This window comes from Arachis stenosperma, chromosome 4 (genome assembly GCF_014773155.1).
Source record: "Arachis stenosperma cultivar V10309 chromosome 4, arast.V10309.gnm1.PFL2, whole genome shotgun sequence".
NCBI lineage: Eukaryota > Viridiplantae > Streptophyta > Magnoliopsida > Fabales > Fabaceae > Arachis > Arachis stenosperma.
The window spans coordinates 61,938,471-61,947,894 of record NC_080380.1 but is presented as its reverse complement, the minus strand read 5'-3'; the positions used below and the strand labels follow the sequence as shown (position 1 = coordinate 61,947,894).

General features: G+C 41.2%; 1 non-coding gene across 1 annotated transcript; it reads right to left on the bottom strand.

Annotated features, from left to right (window-relative positions):
* Positions 1-9,108: 9,108 nt before the first annotated feature.
* On the bottom strand, positions 9,109-9,212 carry LOC130977361 (small nucleolar RNA R71). Its single transcript, XR_009085055.1, has one exon. It is a non-coding gene; the product is annotated as a small nucleolar RNA R71 (small nucleolar RNA).
* Between the last annotated feature and the right edge of the window lie 212 nt (positions 9,213-9,424).

Below are 9,424 nucleotides of genomic sequence, written 5' to 3'. Positions count from 1 at the left end.
ACATTTCTTGTCATTTAAGAATCTGCCAATTTACTTTTCTTGCAATTTAAGTTTTAGCTCTTTTATTTTCTTGTTCTATAAGTTTCAGTTACTTTACTTTCTGCACTTTAAATTTTCCTTGCTATTTACTTTCTGTTGGCTACATTTCACTCAATTCCACTTCAATGTTAGCTTGACTAAACTAATCACCCACTAAAGTTGCTTGATCCATCAATTGCTGTGGGATCGACCTCACTCTAAGTGAGTTATTACTACTTGATGCGACCCGGTATACTTGCCGGTTGGATTTGTGTGTTGGAAATTCATTTTTCCGCAACCTATCCTATCCCAACCTCAAGAAGGAGAACCACTCATATATATCTTGCAGTAGGGGATAAAGCAGTAGCATCAGCGCTGGTCCGAGAAAGCGAAAACGGGCAACAACCCATTTACTTCATTAGCAAAGCACTACAAGGATCCGAGCTGAACTATCAGAAAATAGAAAAGTTTGCCTACACTCTCGTCTTAACATCTCGGCGACTCCGCCCCTACTTCTAGACTCACACCATTAAAGTTCGAACTAATTAGCCCTTAAAAGGAATACTACAGAAAACAGATTTAGCGGGCAGAATCCTACAATGGGCAGTCGAGCTGTCAGAATTCGATCTCCAATATGAAGCTCGAACCGCCATCAAATCACAATACCTAGCCGATTTTATCGCTGAGTTCACAGATGCCCTAGAGGCCCCCATAGAGTGGAATCTATATGTGGATGGGTCTTCAAACAAAACGGGAAGTGGCGCAGGAGTAATAATAGAAAGCAACCAGGGAACCCAGGTCGAGCTCTCCCTCAAGTTCGGATTCCCGGCCTCAAACAACCAGGCAGAATACGAAGCATTGCTAGCTGTCCTGAAACTGGCTGGAGAAGTGGGAGCTCGAAAACTCAACATCTATAGTGATTCGCAAGTGGTCACATCACAGATAACAGGGAGTTACCAAGCCAAAGATCCCGTCATGAAAAGATACCTGGGTAAAACCAAGCAACAGCTCGAACAATTGGAGGAATACAAGATCTGCCACATACCTCGTGAACAAAATGCTCGAGCTGACGCACTCTCAAAGCTAGCCAGCACCAAACCAGGAGGCAATAATAGAAGCCTCATCCAGGAAATGCTACAGAACCCATCAATCTCGGAAGCAGAAAAAGTCCTAACCATAACGGGCCAGGACCAAGGATGGATGATTCCCATAATCGACTACCTCAAGTCAGGGGCGCTCCCCACAGGAGAAAAGGAGGCTAAAAAGCTAAAAAGAGAGGCACAGTACTACACCATCATAAACAACATCCTGTATAAAAGAGGGATCTCAGTACCATTACTAAAATGCGTACCTACTTCCCACACAAGGGAAGTATTAGAAGAGGTACACAGCGGCATGTGCCGTAATCATCTCGGAGCACGAGCTCTTGCCAAAAAGATACTCCGGGCAGGATTTTACTGGCCAACTTTACAAAAAAAATCTACAGAATTCGTAAAGACATGTCCACCATGTCAGAAACATGCCAACTTCCATATTGCCCCACCAGAAGAACTCATCAGCGTGACCGCACCTTGGCCTTTTGAGAAGTGGGGACTCGACCTTCTCGGCCCCTTTCCCCAGGGATCGGGACAAGTTAAATTCCTCATAGTAGGGATAGATTATTTCACAAAGTGGATCGAGGCAGAACCCTTAGCCAACGCCACTGCCCAGAGAAGCCGGAAGTTCTTATACAGAAACATTGTCACAAGATTCGAGGTCCCACATTCAATAACCACAGACAATGGCACCCAATTCACAGATGCGGGCTTCAGGAAACTAGTAGCCGACTTGAATATAAAGCATCAGTTTACCTCTGTCGAACACCCTTAAGCCAACGAACAGGCCGAAGTCGCCAATAAAGTCATATTGGCAGGGTTAAAACGAAGACTACAAAATGCAAAAGGAGCTTGGGCAGAGGAGCTTCCACAAGTCCTATGGGCATATCGAACGACGCCACATTCCACCACAAAGGAATCCCCATTCCGGTTAACATACGGAACGGAGGCAATGATTCCAATAGAAATTGAGGAAGGATCGCACAGGGCAGTCCATTATAATGAGGGAGCAAACTCCCAACTTCAGAGGGAAGAACTCGACCTACTACCTGAGATCCAGGAAAGAGCTCGGATTAGGGAAGAAGCACAAAAACGTCGAATGGCTTCCAGATACAACCAAAGGGTAGTACCAAGGAGTTTCACTGAGAACGATCTCATCTTGATCCGAAATGATATAGGAACAACTCAACCCGGAGAAGGAAAGCTGGCAGCCAATTGGATTCAAGTTTTTCAAATGCAAAAAGATTCAAGTTTTTCAGACAAGCATGCAAGCAAAACCAAAACTTTATCATAAACCGAAGGTCAAAAAGCAAAAGAAGTACGGAAACGGAAAGTAGAAACCAAACCTGGAAAGTCCTGAAGGAAATGGAAAACGGGGGCAGGAGAACGTCTCTCAAAGGAAGCACCAACGAAGTACCAAAACGAAGCGGCGCAGAGAAAGAGTAAGGTAGAACAGAGCAAACACAGAGGAAAAATTAAAAACGGGAGAAGAGAGAAATGCGAAGAAGTTACGAAATGCGTGAAGAAGAAAAACCGTTTTCTGGGTTTTTCAAAATTAAAATAAAAGGGCCTAGGAGAAACGGGGCAATTAATGTTAAAATAAAGGCATTAAATCCTCGCACGTTTCCAAAGCGCCGATATAAAGGCGCGCGCTTTTAGAAGAAAACGTTCTACATCAAAAACTTCTACAAGGGGAATTGACAAAATGCTTGAGTTCGGCCTCAAGAAGGACCGAAGTCTAAGGACTCGACCTCAGAAAAGAAGACCGAGCTCAAGCAGGGGCACTGTTCATACCCTGGGTCGAGCTATCCGACCTGGGATGATTGAAGATAAAGCGACCGACCTCTTCAGGACAGACTATCCGACCTTTTCTCAGAGAGCTCGGCCAAATCGACAAAAGAGTCCAATAAAGGGCCCAAATAGAGGAACACGACCCAAATCCTAAGACGGCCTAAGCCTATAGAGATAAAGGCGGTTCCGCTGAAGATACGCTGACCTCAACCCTAAAGATAAAGATAAGATAAGATAACTAACTTATCTTATCCAACAAAGGTCACATCTCAACACTATAAATACACTGGAGCACCCAGGTATAACTGATACTCTGATTCTACTCAATACCTGCTTAATACCCTTGCTAACTTAAGCATCGGAGTCCCTTGCAGGTACCCCCACCCTCCGGGGACGAAGGATCAGCACCACCACCAAGTCCAACAAGTCAGACACACCAGTTCCGACCGCTGTACACCTACCGGACACATCGGCTCCGACCAACACCAAAGATCTCGTCCGAGATCGTCCTATAGTTTCAGGTAACCCACGGAACAATCACATTCATCAGGTTGAAGTGCAAGTGAACATCTTAGAATAAGAATAAGCTTGAATTGAATAGAAAAACAATAGTACTTTGCATTAATTCATGAGGAACAGCAGAGTTCCACACCTTAATCTATGGTGTGTAGAAACTCCACCGTTGAGAATATATAAGTGAAAATAGGGTAGGCATGGCCAAATGGCCAGCCTCCCAAAACGTGAACAATGGTCCAAAGATGATCTAAGGATCTAAAGATCTAAGTACAATAGTAAAAAGATTTATTTATACTAAACTCGTTACTAGGGTTATAGAAATAAGTAAATGATGCAGAAATCTACTTCCGAGCCCACTTGGTGTGTGCTTGGGCTGAAAATTGAAGATTTCATGTGTAGAGATCTTTCTTAGAGTTAAACGCCAGCTTTTATGCCAGTTTGAGCGTTTAACTGCAGCTTCTATCCTATTTCTGGCATTTAACTCCAGAATAGGGCAGGAAGTTGGCGTTTGAACACCAGTTTGCATCGTCAAAACTTGAGCAAAGTATGAACTATTATATATTGTTGGAAAGCCCTAGATGTCTACTTTTCAACTCAGTTGAGAGTGCGCCAATTGGGCTTCTGTAGCTCCAGAAAATCCATTTCGAGTGCAGGGAGGTCAGAATCCAACAGCATCAGCAGTCCTTCTTCAGCCTCTGAATCAGATTTTTGCTCAGGTCTCTCAATTCAGCCAGAAAATACCTGAAATCATAGAAAAACACAAAAACTCATAGTGAAGTCTAGAAATGTGAATTTTACTTAAAAACTAATAAAAATATACTAAAAAGTAGCTAGAACCTACTAAAAACTATCTAAAAACAATGCCAAAAAGTGTATAAATTATCCGCTCATTAGGCACCATTCTGGGTGTTAAACGCCAGAATTGGCAAGTAGACTGGCGTTTAAACGCCAGAAAAGGGCAACAGACTGGTGTTTAAACGCCAGAAATGCCACACAGAGAGCGTTTGAGCGCCGGAAAGGTGCAGGAATGAGAAATCCTTGACACCTCAGAATCTGTGGACCCCACAGGATCCCCAACTACCCTACCTCACTCTCTCTCCTCTTCACACCTCTCTATATCACTCTACCCAAAACACCACTTACCTATCAAATCTTACCCTCTTCCCCATATTCTCTTTACCACTCACATCCATCCTCTAATTTCCAATAACCCATCATAAAACCCCACCTACCTCACCATTCAAATTCAAACCATTTCTCTCCCACACTCACCCAACTTCACACGAACCCACCCCTCCTCTTACCCTATATATATACCTCCATTACTCCTCCACTTTCACTTATCACAAACACTTCTTTCCCCCTTGGCCGAAATCCTCTCACGCCTCCATCTCCCACTTCTCTTCTTCTTCTACTCTCTTCTTTCTTCTTTTGCTCGAGGACGAGCAAACCCCTTAAGTTTGGTGTGAGAAAAAGCCTTGATTTTTAATTTTCCATAACCATTAATGGCACCTAAGGCCAGAGAATCCTCAAGGAAGAGGAAAGGGAAGGCAATTGCTTCAACATCCGAGTCATGAGAGATGGAAAGATTCATCTCAAAAGCCCATCAAGACCACTTCTATGAAGTTGTGGCCAAGAAAAAGGTGATCCCCGAGGTCCCCTTCAAGCTCAAAAGGTGTGAATATCCGGAGATCCGACATAAGATTAGGAGAAGAGGATGGGAAGCTCTCACCAATCCCATTCAACAAGTCAGAATCTTAATGGTTCAAGAGTTCTATGCTAATGCATGGATCACTAAGAACCGTGACCAAAGTATGAACCTGGACCCGAAGAATTAGATCACAATGGTTCGGGAGAAATACTTAGATTTCAGTCCAGAAAATGTGAGATTGGCATTCAACTTGCCAATCATGAGAGGAGATTCTCATCCTTTCACTTGAAGAGTCAACTTTGATCAAAAGTTGGACCAAGTCCTCAAGGACATCTGTGTGGAAGGAGCTCAATGGAAGAGAGATTCCAAAGGCAAGTGATGAGCGGATAATTTATACGCTTTTTGGCATTATTTTTAGTATGTTTTTAATAGTTTGAGTTGAGTTTTTAGTATATTTTTATTAGTTTTTAGTTAAAATTCACTTTTCTGGACTTTACTATGAGTTTGTGTGTTTTTCTGTGATTTCAGGTATTTTCTGGCTGAAATTGAGGGACCTGAGCAAAAATCTGATTCAGAGACTAAAAAGGACTGCAGATGCTGTTGGATTCTGACCTCCCTGCACTCGAAGTGGATTTTCTGGAGCTACAGAAGCCCAATTGGCGCGCTCTTAACGGCGTTGGAAAGTAGACATCCTGGGCTTTCCAGAAATATATGATAGTCCATACTTTGCCCAAGATTTGATGGCCCAAACCGGCGTTCAAAGTCACCTCAAGAAATTCCAGCGTTAAACGCCGGAACTGGCACCTAATTGGGAGTTAAACGCCCAAACTGGCATAAAAGCTGGCGTTTAACTCCAAGAAGAGTCTCTACACGAAAATGCTTCAATGCTCAGCCCAAGCACACACCAAGTGGGCCCGGAAGTGGATTTTTATGTCATTTACTCATCTCTGTACACCCTAGGCTACTAGTTCTCTATATATAGGACCTTTTACTATTGTATTTTCATCTTTGGACATCTAGTTCTTAGATCATTGGGAGGCTGGCCTCACGACCATGCCTAGACCTTGTTCTTATGTATTTTCAACGGTGGAGTTTCTACACACCATAGATTAAGGTGTGGAGCTCTGCTGTACCTCGAGTATTAATGCAATTACTATTGTTCTTCCATTCAATTCCGCTTGTTCTTGTTCTAAGATATCACTTGTTCTTCAACTTGATGAATGTGATGATCCGTGACACTCATCATCATTCTCACTCATGAACAAGGTGACTGACAACCACTTTTGTTCTACAAGCAACCAAGGCTCTAGTGAATATCTCTTGGATTCTTTAATCGGAATCTTCGTGGTATAGGCAGGACCTGATGGCGGCATTCAAGAGAATCCGGAAGGTCTAAACCTTGTCTGTGGTATTCTGAGTAGGATTCAATGATTGAATGACTGTGACGTGCTTCAAACTCCTAGCAGGCGGGGCGTTAGTGACAGACGCAAAAGTATCGATGGATATTATTCCGGCCTGACCGAGAACCGACAGCTGAATTCCGCTATGCCGTGACAGGGCATATGCCAATCGCTTTCACTGAGAGGATGGGAGGTAGCCATTGACAACGGTGAAACCCTACACGAGCTTGCCATGGAAAGGAGTAAGAAGGATTGGATGAAGACAGTAGGAAAGCAGAGAGACGGAAGGGAAGGCATCTTCATACGCTTATCTGAAGTTCCTACCAATGAATTACATAAGTACCTCTATCTTTATCTTTATGTTTTATTCATCATCTATACCCATTTGAGTTTGCCTGACTGAGATTTACAAGGTGACCATAGCTTGCTTCATACCAACAATCTCCGTGGGATCGACCCTTACTCGCGTAAGGTATTACTTGGACGACCCAGTGCACTTGCTGGTTAGTTGTGCGAAGTTGTAGTGATCACAATTTCGTGCACCAAGTTTTTGGCGCCGTTGCCGGGGATTGTTTGTGTATGGACAACTGACGGTTCATCTTGTTGCTTAGATTAGGTATTATTTTTTCAGAGTTCTTAAGAATGAATTCTAGTGTTTCAAGGTGATGTTCTTATCATCACCAAAGCTGATTGATCATCATCAATTTAGCTCTTGAATGCAATGTCCTGCTGAAGCTTAGCCGGCCATGTCTAGTTCCTTTAGACTAAAGCTTTAGACTAACATTGCATGATTCCTGGAATTCTCATTAAGAATTTTGATACCTTTATTTTCCTTTTCACTTAATTTTCGAAAAAACCCAAAAAAATTACAAAATCATAAAATCCAAAAATATTTTTTGTTTGAGTCTAGAGTCTCATCTTAAGTTTGGTGTCAATTGCATGTTTCTGTTTTTCTTGCATTTTTCGAATTTATGCATGTGTCTTCACTAATCTTCAAGTTGTTCTTGATGATTTCCTTGTTTTGATCTTTGAATTCTATTGACTTGAGTGTTTTGTTGTTTCTCATATGCATTCTCATCTTGTTAGTGTCAGTAGTATACAAACTGCTAAGTTTGGTGTCTTGCATGCATTGTTATTTAGTTGCATTTTGATTGTTCCTCATTATTAAAAATCCAAAAATATTTTTAATTTGTCTCTTTTCAAGTCAATAATACAGAGAATTGAAGATTCAGAACATACTGCAGAGGAATCACACAGAAAAAGCTGGACATTCAAAAATGCCCAGTGAAGAAGACAGACTGGCGTTTAAACGCCAGCCAGGGTGCCTGGCTGGGCGTTTAACACCCAAAAGGGTAGTAGTTTGGGCGTTAAACGCCAGAATGTGCACCATTCTGGGCGTTTAACGCCAGGATGGCAAAGGGGGAAGATTTTGTTTTCAAAATCAAATTTTTTTTTCAAGTTTTCAAAGTTTTTCAAAATCAAATCTTTTTCAAATCATATCTTTTCAATCAAATGTTTTCAAAATCAATTTCTTTCCTTTTTCAAAGATACTTACTAACAATTAATGATTTGATTGAACATTTTTTGCCTTTTCTGTTAAGAAAGGTTTTATGTTTGAATCATATCTTTTCTTGTTAGGCAAGTCATTAATTTTTAAAATCAAATCTTTTTTTTAAAATTGTTTTCAAATCAAATCTTTTTAAAATTGTTTTCAAATCATATCTTCTCAATCACATCTCTTTAAAACTAATCATATCTTCTTAACCTCATCTTTTTCAAAATAGTTTTCAATCAAATCTTTTTAATTTCTAATTTCAAAATTTTTTTTAAAAATCACTTGATTTCTTTTCCACTTTCAATTTTCGAAAATTATCAACATCTTTTTAATTAATTTTCGAAAACTTCTTCCTCTCTTCTCACATCCTTCCATTTATGACTAACACTACTTCTTAATGCAAAATTTGAACTCTATCTTTTTCTGATAAGTTCGAATTTTCTACTTCTGTCTTCTACTCTTCTTTTCCTTTGACACTTAAAGGAATCTCTATACTGTGACATAGAGGATTCTACATTTTCTTGTTCTCTTCTCTTTCTTATGAGCAGGAGCAAAGACAAAGGCATTCTTGTTGAGGCTGATCCTGAACCTGAAAGGACCTTGAAGCGAAAGCTAAGAGAAGCCAAAGCACAACTCTCTTTAGAGGACCTGACCGAATTCTTCAAAGAAGAAGAACACATGGCAGCCGAAAACAACAACAATGCCAACAATGCAAGGAAGGTGCTGGGTGACTTTACTGCACCTACTCCCAATTTCTATGGGAGAAGCATCTCTATCCCTGCCATTGGAGCAAACAACTTTGAGCTTAAGCCTCAGTTAGTTTCTCTAATGCAACAGAATTGCAAGTTCCATGGACTTCCAATGGAAGATCCTCATCAGTTTTTAGCTGAATTCTTCCAAATCTGTGACACTGTCAAGACTAATGGGGTAGACCCTGAAGTCTATAGACTTATGCTATTCCCTTATGCTGTAAGAGACAGAGCTAGGATATGGTTGGACTCACAACCTAAAGAAAGCCTGGACTCTTGGGAAAAGCTAGTCAATGCCTTCTTGGCAAAGTTCTTTCCACCTCAAAAATTGAGTAAGCTTAGAGTGGAAGTCCAAACCTTCAGACAGAAGGATGGAGAATCCCTCTATGAAGCTTGGGAAAGATACAAACAATTAATCAGAAAATGTCCATCTGACATGCTTTCTGAATGGAGCATCATAGGTATTTTCTATGATGGTCTCTCTGAACTATCCAAGATGTCTCTGGATAGCTCTGCTGGAGGATCTCTTCATCTGAAGAAGACGCCTACAGAAGCTCAGGAACTGATTGAAATGGTTGCAAATAACCAATTCATGTACACTTCTGAAAGGAATCCTGTGAACAATGGGACAAATCAGAAGAAAGGAGTTC